The sequence below is a fragment of the Medicago sativa genome, chromosome 7, assembly GCF_051527215.1.
Source record: "Medicago sativa cultivar Bolivia chromosome 7, Bolivia_mono, whole genome shotgun sequence".
In the NCBI taxonomy this organism is placed as follows: domain Eukaryota; kingdom Viridiplantae; phylum Streptophyta; class Magnoliopsida; order Fabales; family Fabaceae; genus Medicago; species Medicago sativa.
Window position 1 is genome coordinate 12,026,588 of NC_140755.1, and position 14,000 is coordinate 12,040,587.

The 14,000-nt window shown below is 32.2% G+C and overlaps 1 long non-coding RNA gene and 1 other non-coding gene across 2 annotated transcripts; one reads left to right on the plus strand and one right to left on the minus strand.

Annotated features, from left to right (window-relative positions):
- The first annotated feature begins 2,358 nt into the window (after window positions 1–2,358).
- LOC146904278 (small nucleolar RNA R71) lies at window positions 2,359–2,465 on the plus strand. Its single transcript, XR_015020837.1, has one exon. It is a non-coding gene; the product is annotated as a small nucleolar RNA R71 (small nucleolar RNA).
- Window positions 2,466–11,797: 9,332 nt separating this feature from the next.
- Window positions 11,798–13,913, minus strand: LOC146904279 (uncharacterized). The gene is made up of 2 exons (XR_015018345.1): window positions 12,237–13,913; window positions 11,798–12,123 (listed from the first exon to the last, which is right to left on the minus strand). It is a non-coding gene; the product is annotated as an uncharacterized LOC146904279 (long non-coding RNA).
- Window positions 13,914–14,000: the final 87 nt, after the last annotated feature.

Genomic DNA, 14,000 nt, shown 5'->3' on the forward strand with positions numbered 1-14,000 from the left:
CCGGAAGATCTTGCTGGTTCCTTGCCACTTCCTCTTGACGCCATTGACCTTAGGTTGACTTTTGTGTGGATTGGTTTAGGGTTTTAGAAGATTTTTGGTGGAAAGGATTGGTTTAGGGTTGGGGTTTATGTTTTAGTAAGGTTTATGAGTTTGGTTATGGAGATTGGTTGAGAATTTGTGGTTTTTGGGTTAGGTTTTGAATGAATAGGGTTTTGGTTAATTATGGGTTTGGGTGGATGAAAGTTGTTTTTGATTGGTGGTTTGTGTTTTGAATGGAGTTTGGGATTGATTTGTGGAAGAATTGGATTAATTTGGTGGAGTTTTGATGGAGATATGAAGGTTTGAGGTGTGATGGTTATGGATGTTTTAGAGAGAAGTTTGAAGGTAGAGAGAGGTTTGTGTTTGAGAATGAATGGAGAAGAAGAGAAAAATTGAGGTTATACCACACTAGAGGTTGGGCACGGCCATGCCAACCCTGGCACGGGCCGTGCCAACATTCTGGAATCCTTGGCCTTTATTTTACTTTAAAAACCTGGCACGGCCGTGCCAACCTTAGCACGGGCCGTGTCACCTCTCTGGTCTAGGGGACTTCAATTTTTTTCATTTTCTTGAATCATACTAGGATAATCACCTACAAAACAAACTAAAACAAAGAAAAACAAACAAAACAAAAACAATTAAATGCGTGGGTTGCCTCCCACGAAGCGATCGTTTAAAGTCATTAGCTTGACGGTTAGAAAAAGTCCTTAGAATGGATCAAAGAGATCATGTTGTGTAGATGACGCTATGAAACGTTCTTTCACATCATGATTTTTAAACATGCAACAAGAGTAAAGAGCGGGACCCTTCATAACATTTTCCAACTCAAAGCCGACCATTTTATCACTCACTTGAAATACTATCCTACCATTCGTAACATCAACTAGAGCTCCCGCAGTCGCGAGGAAAGGTCTACCTAGGATTATAGGGATGTCATCGTCCTCATCAATGTCAACTACCACAAAGTCAGTTGGGATGTATATTCCTTCTATCTTAACGGGTATGTCCTCAACAAAACCGACTAAGTTTAGGGTAGAACGATCAGCTAGCTTCAAGACCAACTCGGTAGGTTTCAACTCTCCTATCCCCATCCTCTTAAAGAGGGACAAAGGTAACAAACTAACGCTAGCTCCTAAGTCACACAAGGCTTTGTCAACGGTCTCACTCCCAATCATACAAGGTATGACAAAGCTACCTGGATCTCTATGCTTAGGGGGTGTCTTTTGGATAATTGCACTAGTATCCTTAGCTAAAGCTATTGTCTCATTATGCTCTATAGCCCTTTTCTTTGAAAAAATTTCCTTTAAAAACTTGGCATATAGAGGCATCCTAGACAAAGCTTCCGCAAAGGGGATTTTAATGCAAATTTTCTTGAGGATGTTGACAAATTTATTAAATTGACCCTCCAAGTTGAGCTTAGCAAGTTTAAAAGGGGATGGAGCTTGGGTCTTATCAAGTGGTTTCTCAGTTTTCTCACCTAGAAGCTTGACATTTTCTTTCTCAATGTTTTGAACCTTAGCAATAGTTTCTCCTAACGTACTACCTTCAATAGAAATGACATTAACATGAGCTTTAGGGTTGGCTTCGGTTTGACAAGGAAAGACTCCCAGTGCCTGAGAAAGAGTGGACACTTGTTGGGTTATTTGGGAGATTTGTGTTTCAAGAATTTTAGAATGAGTAGAGATAGAATCAACCTTGGTATTGAGTTTGGAAAGAGAATCGTTTAGAAATCCGGTTTGGTTTTTAAGTTCTTGAAGTTGTTTATTTTGGTTGGCAATAGAATTTTCCAACAAAATTTCCAAATTAGATTTCTGAGCGACTCTTTGGTTGATTGCATAGCCAGGTGGTGCTACTTGTCCATAGGGATTTTGATTTTTATAAAAATTTTGGTTTTGTCTCATCCCTTGGTTGTATTGAGCATAATTCATTTGCTCAACACCATTAATAGCACTACCTAGTTGGCAATCAACACCAACATGACCAGTTATACCACAGATTTCACAAGAAGAAGATGCAGGAGTAGAAGAGATAACACTAACATTTAATTTTTCAAATTTTTGGGTTATTGCATCAATTTTAGCAGCAACGTGATCATAGTTAGAGACTTCGTACATACCTGCCTCCTTTTTGGAGGATGAAGAACTAGTGATGGCTCTCTCATCCGTCCACTTGTAATGATTTTGAGCCATATCTTCAATCAAGGCATATGCCTCCGTGTAGTTCTTGTTCATTAGAGCTCCACCTGCAACTGCATCAACAAACATCTTAGTGGTATAAGACAAGCCATTATAAAAGGTGTGGACTATGAGCCAACTCTCTAGACCATGGTGGGGACAAAGTCTAACCATTTCTTTGAAACGCTCCCACGCATCATAGAGAGACTCCCCATCTTTTTTATTAAACCGAGTAATTTGGTCCCTTAGTTTAGCAGTTTTGGATGGGGGAAAGAACCGGGCAAGGAATGCTTGCCTCATCTGATCCCATGAAGTAATGGAACCGACTTTGAGGGAATGGAACCAAGCGCTAGCTCTATCCCTTAAAGAAAAGGGAAAGAGATGAAGTCTTACGGCCTCTTGGTTCTCCTTCATGGTTCCACTAATTCGTAGGAAAACAGAGATGTGAAGATTGGGATCCTCGGTGGGGGATCCCAAAAATTGGTTTTGCTGCACCAAGTTAAGTAGGGCAGGCTTGATTTTGAAATTGTCATCCTCAACCGTTGGGTACACAATAATATATTATGGCTCAGCCGTAGACGGCGTTGCATACTCTTTGAGAGTGCGATTAGCCATGGCGGTATTATTTAGTGCCTCTCTCCTCCTTCTATGTAAAATGCTTTCGATCTCGGGTATGAATACCACTCGATTTCTAGTTCTTCGCATAAAAGGTTGAGAACCCAAGAAGTTAATGATAACAGAAAGAAAAGAAAAATAAAAGAAAAATAAAAGAAGAAAAGGAAAGAAAAAGAATTCTAATCAAAAAGAAAAAGTTAATTAAATTAGTTAACTCCCCGGCAACGGTGCCAAAAACTTGATAGAGCCAAACGGCAAGTGCACGGTCTATCGAAGTAATAGTAGTAAAAAGAGTATCGTTTCGCTAGGGAGTTGTTCAATCTAATTAACTTTAAAAGAATGATTAGAGGAGAAAAGAGATTAAAAAGAGGGGGTTCAGTTGGTTGAAATTAAATAACAATAATAAAAAGGAGCCTTGGGATCATTGGTTCGTCATAATAACAAACCCTTCTCTAGCCAAGACTTTAACTTCTAATTTCATGGTTTACACCTTAATTTCTAAAGACCGGTTTCCCTTTAGCCCCTCACCTTTTCGGTAAAAGTCCGGTGAAAGTTTACCCCTAGTAACCAAGCCTATTTCGCTGACTTGATTACTAGAAGAAGCTTATAAGGATTGAAACTACACATGTCTCAATAATTGCAAAGACTATTTCTCTGCCTTTGTAATTATTGTCTAGATTCACTTGTTCCAATATCAAAGCTCCGCATTCGCTTTATGAATTGATATTTGGGATGATGGATTAACAATTATCAAACCCTCCACTTTCGCTTCTACAGTTTGATAATGGTTAATTCATGTTAAAACGGTGAATCTAAATTAGAAATTACGGTTACAAGAAATTAGGGTTAAAGCTTGGTTCGATTAGGATTATGTCATTAGACTTATCCAATAATCCCAAGACAAGAAGAAGTCTACTCACTCATGTTCATCGTGTACATGGGGAAGAAGAGAGAAAGCATAAAGTAAATAACAAGAAGGTAAATAAAAAGATGAACTTTTATTAGAAAGACAATTGTCACTTATTGAATTCCAAGAAAAGATGAATGTTTATGATGGAGAGCTACTCTATTTATAGCTTTACAATTGACTTAAAATCTAAGCAACTATAAGGGCTAATCAGTAAAACTACAACAGAGTAACTTGGGTCCGAAGAAAAAGCAGCAAAAGAGACTCTGGAGGGTGGCACGGGCCATGCCAAGCATCTGACTTGTGGGAGACATATTTTTGTCTCCCTATCTTCGTATTTTTGCACTGTATTTGCTTCAGACCTCTTTCTTTTGCTCCAAGACACCTTCCATCATATATTCGTTCCTGAAATAAAATAAAATGCAATTTGAAGTAAAAGATTCAAAAAGGAAATAAAATTAAATTAAATCTAAATAAAACGATACTAAATAATGCATAAAAATAGACTAAATTATGACTCATCATCCATATAATTGGTGATTTATTCGTGATTTATGATTACATATAAGCTTTGACATTAAATATTTTGTTAGGCCTCTAGTCTTTGCCTTGAAACTTAATAGCCTTACTCACTTGTGATCAAGTATTTTGTCAGGCATTTAGAATTTGCCTTTTAAGTATTTTGTCTAGGTTGTTTAGCATTATTACGACTACTAAAGAATATTTGCATCTAGGCTTTGAGTCATTTATGTATATGTATTATTTGGACTTTGAACTTTAGTCATTTATGACTCTATGCAATTCATAACATATATTTAGCATTATTTTTGTTTTGGTAGAATCCTCGATTTTGATTGCGATTTTACGAGTCCCGACTTTACTATCCTATATCGATTCTACAAAAGTCCTTGAGTAAAATCCTTCGATTTTAATTGCGATTTTACAAGTCCCGATTTTGCTACTCCCTTTCGACTTGAAGTAAAGTCTCGATTTTGATAACCTTGTGATCAACCCTTCCTAATAAATCAAGAATACCAATCATCATACTAACCAACTTACCCTTAGAAACACACTTTCCCTTTCCTCGTAACACAATCATAGCATTGAGTTACTAACATGATTCAACCACTAATCCAAAATCAAACTCATTGAGCAAAAAAAAAACATTTAATGCATGTGTTTTCATTTCTTGGGTCATAAACATTGGACCAAGATCAAAGCATCCACACAAGTAAGTTGAGCACACATTTTACCTAAAACGTAAAGACATTGAGTTTATGAATTTTCTCACTTATATGTTGTTCAACTTTCAACATTTCATTTTCAATCAATGTGAAACTTTCAACTAACACTTGCTACATAACGTCGTTTTCGTGGAATTTGGAAATTTCCTTTCAAGAGTATCTATCAATTTCAATAAACAATCAATCAACCATAATTCAGAAATCAAAATCTAATCAAAAATATTACAATCATAAATCCTAGATCCAATAAATATAATTTAACAAAATATGAATCAATTAAAGGTAGGTTTTCATTTCCATGCAAATTGTGAGTTTCCTTTCAAGAGTATCTATCAATTTATCAATTCCAATCTACAATCAATCCAAATTCATAAACCAACACCTAATCTAAAAATCCTAAATAACACATCCAATGCCTAAATATAATTTATAAGCACAATTTATTTTCATTTGTTTTTTTTAATAAGCAATAAAATTGAATATATTAGCAACAGTGAAGCATTCTACCTAGTACCATGGTTGAACAAGAAAGTCTAACAGTCAAATACAATATTTAAACAAATAGATTATGGTTTTGATATAAAAATTATTTTTATTTGTTATATAATATTATGGATTTTATATAAAATTTAATCAGTATAAAAATAAGATATTATCTGCTACGATAAATAACTCAAATCAAGTTTAAATCATTAAAGACATAAAACTAAAAGCAATATATATATTCCCAAATCAAATTTCAAAACCTGAGACTCAAATCCAAATAATTCAGATTGCATATTTCATGTCTGATCTAACATGTAGATTCATATTTGCCATCTCATATTAAAATTATTTAGTATATTATATAAAATATTAGTAAATATATTTTTTCTTAACTTGGGTGTTACTAAAAAGACGTTCTTTTGATTAGTATTCATTCATTTTTATTAAAATAAATGAAAACTAATCAAAAAATCATCTTTTTAGTATAGGATTTTCAACAGTGTGTGAGAAAGGAGACTTTTAGAAAAGATAAAGACAAAAGACCAAATGATAGAGATAATACTTTGAAGTATTTATTCGAAATTATTTATGGTTATAGAACTACTACACTACAATGACCAAAACTGGTTATTAGCTTTATTTTTTTAGATGTAAATATGTGCTCTTAAGATATATTATAGAAACCAGTGGGACAACTATACCAAAAAAAAAAAAAAACAAGTGTGACAATGTTATGACTCAGATATTCTAGAAGAAACTTTTAAAGTAAATTAATTATGGTTGTTGATTCAGGTAACTTTTCTACAAAAATCATCATAATTAAAATTATAATTTTCGTCTCAATTATGACTCAACTATTATGGAAGGAACATTAAAACTAAATATGTGGTTTCTAGAAGTAAATCTTAAGTTTCTAAGTCAGAAGGAAATCCAAAGTTGCCTACTTAGTTATAATTAAGCTATTATAGATGGAACATTAAAATAAAAAATGGATGCTGACTCAGATATGACTCAGCTATTCTTGAAGTAAATCCATAGGTTCTATATGTCAGCTATGATTCAACTTTTCAAGAAGGAAATTCATAACTGTATACTCGGATTAAATTCCACTATTTAGAAGTAAATCCATAGTTGTTAACTCATTTATGACTCGACTATCCAAGAAATAAATCCAAAATTGTTTGTTTACTCGGTTTTAATTCCACTATTTTAGAAGTAAATTTATAATTGTTAACTCATTTATGACTCGACTATCCAAGAAGTAAATCCATAATTGTTTACGCTGTTCTAATTCCACTTTTTAGAAGTAAATCCATTGTTGTTAATTCATTATGACTCGACTATCCAAGAAGTAAATCCATAACTCTTTACTCGATTTTAATTCCATAGTTGTTAACTTAGTTATGACTTGACTATGCAAGAAGTAAATTCATAATTGTTTACTCTGTTTTAATTCCACTATTTTTGAAGTAAATACATGGTTGTTAATCTAGTTATGACTCGACTATCCAAGTAGGAATCCATATAATTGTCTACTCGGTTTTAATATCACTATTTTAAAAGTAAAACCATAGTTGTTAACTCAGTTGTGACTCAACTATCCTAGAAGTAAATCCATTGTAGGCAACTTAGTTATAACTCAATTATGCTAGAAGGGATCTTGTAAGTAAATTCATTGTTTCTAACTGAATTATGACTTGTGTATTGTAAAAGAAAATACTGTCTATGTCCCTATTTATAAGTCTTTTTTGGCAAAATCACGTGAATTAAGAAAGTTTATATTTATATTTAATTTGTTGGTAATTACAATCGTTTTTACAATTTTATCCTTTGAAAAAGGGTTTTTTCTACATTACCCTCTCTTGTTTAGAGGGTATTTACTCTTTCAAGATATCAACCAATCAAAATGTAATATACAAATGTAACATTAAATGTCAATAAATGAGTTAATTTTTTCTATAAAAAAAATCAATTTTAATCCTAATTATATTTAGGTATACAATCCTAATTAATTATATTTAGGTATACAATCTTAATTAATTTACACTATAGAGCTTGTAACAATTAAAATTTCACATCAAATTCAACCCATCATGGTTGTGTTTGGTAACACGAATAAGCTAGCTTGTAGCTTGTTGGACTAGCTTATAAGCTTGTTTTGATATAATAAGATTTGTTTGGTAAAAAGCTTTTTCCACTAGCTTATAGCGTGTTTTGTGAAGCTATTTCAAGTAGATTTTGAGCTTATAGCTGGTAGTTTTTTATATTTTCTTCCAATTTTAACCCTATTAATTTAATTTAATTATTTCTTAATAAAACACGATGTTCATGGCTTAAAAAATAACGGCCAAGTTCATAGCTTAATTTTTAATAAAACAACTGCTACGTTTTCTCCTTTGAAAAAAAATTGTGATGCTTTATTTTATTTTTTATGGAACGCTTTATATATATATATATATATATATATATATATTCCTTAAAAGAAATGTTTTATATTTAACTATAACTAGCCTACGGTACGTTATAACATTTTATATATTCTTGCTTACTTTTTTTCCAACTTCCTCTTATTTTTGGGATTCATAAAAGTAGAGATCAATGAGCTTTTGCCCTCTTTTGTACAAAAAAAAAAAACAGAGATCAATTGTCGGTGAAATTTTATTGGAGACTAAAACCAAAAGTTTGAATATTAGGGATTCAAAACATAGTTAACCATAAATTAAAATATTAAAAAATAAATACATTAGATTATATATATATATATATATATATATATATATATATAAACATGTCCTTTTATGTTATTTTATACTTTTCAGCTATAAGCTGTCAGTTATAAGACATCAGCTATAAGCTGGCTTTTCAGCTTTCAGCTAGCTTATAGCTTATTTTTACCAAACACACCCCATATACGTTCATAAATTTTGGTCCATTCCAAAACCAAGAACACACATAACGTGCAATTTCTTCTTCATTCTTCTTGTCATCTTGATTGTTCAATTCTCTAGTTCCAGAATTGCAGCAGTTTCCAATTATCGTGAGAATCGTTGCAGTCCTTTTGATTCCAGACATTGTGTGAATCGGTGTTGTTTCCATAATCACATCAGGTATCGTGACTTGATTTTTCTTCTTGATTTGATTTTTCATTTTCGTTTCTTTCTCACTACTATCGTGACTTGATTGCAACCGTTTCACACTTATAATGTGACAATGGTGACTTTCAACTTTGACATGAATTCCAATGATGCTTCCATTTTTATTTGTGTTTTGAGTTTGATTGAGTTTGAGATTATATAAAATTGTATTTTATCACACAAATTTTGCGTTTGATTAAGATAAATGGATCTTCAATGTGTTGATTATTAATTTTATTTTTGGTACAATATTGAATATTAAATTTACTTTTGGACTTTGTTTTATTTAAATCATTATATTGTGTTTTTAAGTTGTTTTTGTTCCTGGTGAATTTTGTGTTGTCGAAATGAACATTTGTTGAGATTCTGAACACGGTGTGAGGTCGGTTAACCAATGGAAGAGAGGACAAAGTGAAATAAATAAATAATAAATAATAAATAATGCTAATACAAACATGAATTTCATAAGGTGAGTGTTAATTCGTGGATATAGCTTTTGGAAACAACGACGATCTCACGATGTCTGGAATCACACGGACGGCAACGATTCTCACGATAATTGGAAATGGCGGCAATTCTGGAATGAGAGAATTGAACAATCAAGATGGGAAGAAGAATGAAGAAGAAATTGCACGTTTTGTTTGTTTTAGGTTTTGGAATGGAACAAAATTTATGAACGTATATGATGGGTTGAATTTGATGTGAAATTTTAATTGTTACAAGCACTATAGTGTAAATTAATAAAGATTGTATACCTAAATGTAATTAAATAAAAATTAAAAGTTGTCTTATTAAAATTGTTTTTTTTTATATAAAAATTGACTCATTTATTTGACATTTAATGTTACATTTGTATATTACATTTTGATTGGTTGATATCTTGAAAGGGTAAATACCCCCTAAACAAGATAGGGTAATCTAGGCCTCACCTTGAAAGAGACGGTCTCTTTATGTTTTCAACATACTATTTATTGTTGATTGAAGAAAAAAATGTATAATAAATAAGAGTATGTAAGTAAAAAAATTATTAAAGGCCCTAAATAAAGGTTTGGTTTCAAGATCGAACGCCTAATAAACTGCCATGAGAGTTTCTTAATTCTCCCAAGTAGCATCTTCTAGTGGATTTTGTGACCTTTGCACCAATATTTGAAAGTGAGACAAATATACACAAAACGGGGGAGTTAAATTGCAGTTTAAAATTCTCTTTCTCAAAACTTATTTTTCAAAGATTAATTAATAAGCACTTAGATTATACTACAAAAGAATACCGAGTCCTATGAAAAAAAAGATTTTCTAAAAACAAATTTATACTAGCTAGTTGCAAGAATAAATTATAGCCATAGTAAATAAAGGACTAGAAGCACACAAAAATTACTGTCAATCCCATAGCTATATCTAGCTCATTCTCTTTCTTAAGGATTTTTTCACTTTTTAAACATTGCTATCTTGTTAATAATTCCAAGTTGTAACTCAAACTATGACACAACCTTGTTCCTTTTAAGCAACTTGTCTTCATTTGGCAATGCTCAAACTCTAAGAGTTACGCTCCAATCCAAAAAAAAAAAAAAACAACGATCGGGTCGTAACCTTCAATAGATTTTATGTGGTATGGAGTTATTATCCAATATATCCGGTGAGCTTTTGAGCAATTCCGGATCCTAAACGTTTACTTTTGCCCATATTATCCCACTGGAGGGGGGAGTGATGAGGAAACAATATTTAAGCAACAACATTGTGAAAGCAACATGAAAAGAAAAATGAAGGGAATGAATATAGGAGAATGAAGCACATTTCCAATGTCTGGTAGTCTTACATAATGAATAACAATAGATATATTTATCCTACAAACAGTTCCCCAATTGAATGGACCTGTAACAAAGCAATCTCATGCACTACTCCTAGAATTCACCATCATCATATGATAATAACAAATAAAAGTTGGTGAAGGTAAAAATTGGTAATAACAAAATTTAAAGAAACTAAAAAATGATTCTCTAGAAGGGGGGAACCTCACAAATTAACTGTCCTAGTAGTAATGTTCTCAACACCAACAAGATTGATGAAACAGGTCCTGGTGACATTTTACCATTCAGTTTATTCTCCAATATTCAACTATGGAATCTTTGTTATATTGTTCCATAGAAGATCAATAATAGTATATCCTTTCACCAACCAAAAATAGAGGATGTGTTTTTCATGTCACAACTCAAGGACTCAAATGATTCTCAATGCCATTTAGAGACTGTAATAACTCTTTCTGCAAAAATGTAGGAATGGTAGCAAATCCACCAACAAAGTTTTTTAATCGCTTTGCCCTCTCAACCATTTTTTCTATCGTCTTGAAGAAAATATCAAGACGCAAAAAATTTAGATGAAATCCGGTCACTTTCATATTCACTGTTGTACAAATCAAACCATAGAGCTAGTCGGCAGCAGACTATGATTCTTGGATATGACAGTTGCTTTAAACGGTTGAGATTAAAAAATTATCGAGGTTTATGGGACCAAAGCGATACAAAAAAAATAGTTAAAGGACTAAAATAGAAATTTAGCCTAAAAATTATGTTCTATTTACATCAAATTTCGATTTAAAACTTGATTCACATCACAATCAAGAGTAACCATTTGTAAATTCCATTTGTAAATTTGAAGCTATGAGACTTCAAATCGAATGTTTGTCGGGTGTCTAGCATGTGTCGATCTATGGCACATGTGATTAGGTTCAATTTTCTTTTTCAAATTATTACTAGTGTCGGAGCATAGTGTTCAGTGTCAATGTCCATGTCTATGTCTGTGTCAATTTGTCATAGAATACAAGTATCTTGTTGCTTTTCTAGTTTAATGTTCTTGAATTCAATATCTTTGTATTTCTTTTTTAAGTGTCTTGTATTGCCCAGTTGTAGGGTGCAAAAAAAAAAATTGAATGAATAATAGTAGTTTGCTCCATTTGATTCTTGTTTTTATCTTTAATCCTAATTATCATGACAAAAATCATTAATTCAATGCAAGCAGAAATTGATGATTGAAATTCAGAGAAATTATGTAAAATAATCTTTCATTCACAATGTTATGTATAATGTTTCAACAAACACTCTAGACTTCGAGGGAAGGCGTACCTGTGTCCGTGTCCGTCTCCGACTCAACACCAACACGTGTAGTTTCATGTATTCATTTCCATTTTCTCAAATCATTACTATGTTTAAGTGTCAATGTGAGTGTTCACGTCATGTGTCAATGTTTCATTGTTTAAGGATCAACTATATGAATATGTATGTAGCTCTTACTATTACAATTCTTGATAGAATTCATAAATGAGAAGAAGATATATATTAACAAATGAGAGAATTGTTGATTGCATGTACAGACACAACATGCGTACAATGCATATTGAGCAACCATGAATGAACCATTGCACAAGCAGCACCAACAGACATCAGATGAAGATCCAAGCAAGAAATTGACGATTCCCCTTTCCACATATTTCGGCGTCTTCCTTCAATTGCAACCATTTTAGCTCCGCGTTTCTGATGTCAAAATCAATTTTAATATTAAAATACGGAAAATGAGCAAAATTCTTACAATACTATAACTGATGCGAAAAACTTTCAATTTTTTATCAAATGGCTGGACTTTTTACCTAACCAAAGTGCCACACCATATATGTGAGTGTATTATAAAAGGCGGATGCAGTTGAAGAATCCATACGCATCGTTTCATCGAATAGAGTTTGAGCCTGGAACCATACTTGTCCTCTGTAACCCATGAACAGTCCATGTGTTACACCATACACCTGGTTATCAAACAAGTGGAGCGCGTCTAACAGTTTTGAAGCATCGTCAAATGAATTGCAACGACTGCATCATATTATAAGATTTGAGATCAGTTACATGTTTAAGAGAGAATGTCAACATACATACTATCAAAAGATGTTTAATTGAAGATAATAAAAATAAATATTTTCAAAGTATTCACCTGCAAGCATTCAAAATTCATGAAAATGTTACAACATCTAGTTTAATGTGCAGCTCATGCATTTTTTGGAAGAGACACAATATGTAGTGCTGGTCTTGTCTCGTCCCCTCCTATCCTTCTTTATGTGACCATCTTTTTCAGCAGCAAGTTGCTCAAACACCTTCAAGATCCGGTCATCCCCGGTCTTATGCTAAAAAGCATCATCATCGATAAGCATAGAAGATGCTTGTTCACTCGGATACTCAATGTATTGCGAAGAACCATTAACTCCATATTCCAAAGCTGGCGGTTGTTGAAATGCATCAATTATTGAGTTGAAAGTGACCACATTTGGCTTGATGCATTTAAACATTAACTCCATAGAGACAGGAAACAAGCCAAATGTGGTCACCTTCAACTCCATAATTGATGCTGTGATAACGTTTTGCATTTGCTTCATTCATCTTCTTCAACATGGCCTTGACTAAAGCTGCTAATAATCATGTTTAGTTGCTTATGGAGTTTGAGAAGAGTGGCAACTTGTTGCTGCTAAAGGTAAGCTAGTAAGTATATTGATTAATTTTGTAACCTATGGGAATGATCAACCCTTCCTAATCAACCAAGAATACCAATCATCATAGCAATGTGAAACTTTCAAGACATTTTTACACAATGTCATTTTCATGGAATTTGGGAATTTCCTTTCAAGAGTATCTATCAATTTCAATAAATAATCAATCAACCAAAATTCACAAATCAAAATCTAATAAAAAATATTACAATCATAAATCATACATCCAATAAATATAATTTAACGGTATATGAATCAATTAATGATAGGTTTTCATTTTCATGCAAATTGTGAGTTTCCTTCCAAGAGTATCTATCGATGTATCAATTCCAATCTACAATCAATCAAAATTCATAAACCAACATCCAATAAATATAACCTACCATAATAAATTTCCTAAATAACACATCCAATGCCATAAATATAATTTATAAGCACAATTTATTTTCATTTGCTTTTTTAACAAGTCAAAATGGTTTTGATTTAAATTTTAATCAGTATAAAAATAAGATATTATCTGCTACGATAAATAACTTAAATCAAGTTTAAATCAATAAAGACATAAAAATAAAAGCAAGATATTCCCAAATCAAATTTACAAAACCTGAGCCTCAAATCCAAATGATTGAGATTACATAAAACTTGAATAAAGAACGTAAAAGCAAGTTTCATGCCTCATCAAACATATATATTCATATTCACCATCTCCACATTAAAATTATTTAGTATATTGATAAAGAAAAATATTAAAATTAGGGTTTTCAATAGTGTGAGAAATGAGAGATTTAGAAAAGAGAAAGACAAAAGACTAAATGTAGATATAGGGTTCACTAGTACAAAAATGACTTATTAAAACAGGGATTTTAAATGGGATGTAAT